Genomic DNA, 1,661 nt, shown 5'->3' with positions numbered 1-1,661 from the left:
TTGTAGCAGAGACTGATGGTGACTCTATTTAGGCAGTACTCAGAACGACCATGCAGATAAAATACATCTGATATTAATCAAACTGACACTGAGCATCATGACTTGCAGTGGTAATGTAGCGTTACTTGATTGTAATTCATGGGATCTCTGCCTGTCCATGATATCTATTATATTTCAGATACATTAACTGGCTAATAAGAGTTTATTAACTTAATAAACTCAATTCAAATCAATTCAGTTTATTTAAACTCAAACAGAGTATTAACTGGTTGTACCAAACAAAGTATTAAAAAATCATACACAATAGGAAACACTTTTATATAAAGAGCAGATAATATATGTATCGAATATTAATATACACATACTTAACTGTAGTTGGGTACAAAATGCTGATTAAAATAATAAGTGGGAACAGACTGTGCTCACAATGTCACCTGGAGCCATGCAACACATCTCTCAATCTTAGGGCAGATGTGTGTGCATGCATTTAACCATTCACAATACTTTGTAACTTTAATTGATGTCACTTTAACTTTAAGTTTGATTAAAACCAATAAATAAGCTGACTTTGCTTCTGGCATCCAGTGCAGATCAACTGACTGTTAGAGCTCAGATTTCTGTTTACTTCAACTGAGGCACCAGCAGCACATCAATCTGAATGGAAATCAAAGCACCTCAGCAGAAAACCAGCCATCCTAAACCAGAACTGAAGGTTTTCATTGAACTATCTGGTGTTTACTTTATTCCTGTACGATCAAGAAAAGCTCAGTTAGTTCTGGATCACACCGTGAGCAAAAACCACCACAGAACATCTCACTGCTTTACTCATTAGTGGCAAAACGGCAAAGAAAAAAAATACATAATACATAATACATACATACATTTTTTGTTTTGGTAACAAAATAAGCTGCAATCCCAAAGGAGGAAACTTTACCTTCTGAACTAAACTTGGCTAAGTTATGTTACAAAGCGATGGCATATTTAATATCTGTATAAATGTTCAAAGAAAAACTATTTAACTAACTAATATTGCAACATCAGCCAAAGTCTATCAATAAGGTTTATTTTCTTTCAAAAGAAAACGATCAAGCGTCACCAGTTCCTCATTCTTCTCATTAGCCTGTAAGCTAATTAGCCACTGACTGTTGACGAGTGTTCAGCGAACTTAGCAAACTTAAAGCTTCCGAACTTAGGTTCAACTTTGTCGTAACTGAAGCAGCCAAACATTTTCAAACACATTAAATTAAAAATGTTTCCATGCAGTCCTACCTTTGACTGAAGCTCCCGCTCTGCTCCTTTCTTCTCTTTTAAACTTTAGTTGATTTATCGAGAAACAGGCAGCTCTAGGTCACAAGCTAACTGCTAGCTAGCTGCGCTGGGCTAGCATCCGTTAGCCTGAGTGGTTTGTTTTGAAAATGGTTCATACTGCACAAGGCTAACATCAACTAGCTCAACTTGGCTAACGTTGAGCACTTCTGAATGTAGAAACAGTTCAGTCCCCGACCCGCCCGCATTAATTACTTCTTGGCATTGTTAGCAACACGTATTATTTTATATGTACATGTATGATTTGGACTCACGCACAAAGATACTCAACGCGCGGCTAAGTTTAGCAAGCAAGGCAGGAAAAACTCAAGTCATAAATTTCGAATCAAAATGGC

General features: G+C 36.7%; 1 protein-coding gene across 1 annotated transcript in view; it reads right to left on the bottom strand.

Annotated features, from left to right (window-relative positions):
* Positions 1 to 1,655, bottom strand: part of LOC107098827 (serine/threonine-protein phosphatase 6 regulatory subunit 2-like) — a 26,877-nt gene extending 25,222 nt beyond the window's left edge. Inside the window, exon 1 of the mRNA XM_015396684.1 lies at positions 1,270 to 1,655. The gene's annotated coding sequence lies outside the window, so the exon portion shown is untranslated. The remainder of the gene's footprint in view (positions 1 to 1,269) is intronic.
* Between the last annotated feature and the right edge of the window lie 6 nt (positions 1,656 to 1,661).

This window comes from Cyprinodon variegatus, unplaced genomic scaffold (assembly GCF_000732505.1).
Source record: "Cyprinodon variegatus isolate N-32 unplaced genomic scaffold, C_variegatus-1.0 Scaffold813, whole genome shotgun sequence".
NCBI classification, from domain to species: domain Eukaryota; kingdom Metazoa; phylum Chordata; class Actinopteri; order Cyprinodontiformes; family Cyprinodontidae; genus Cyprinodon; species Cyprinodon variegatus.
This window is presented reverse-complemented; position numbering and strand designations above follow the sequence as displayed.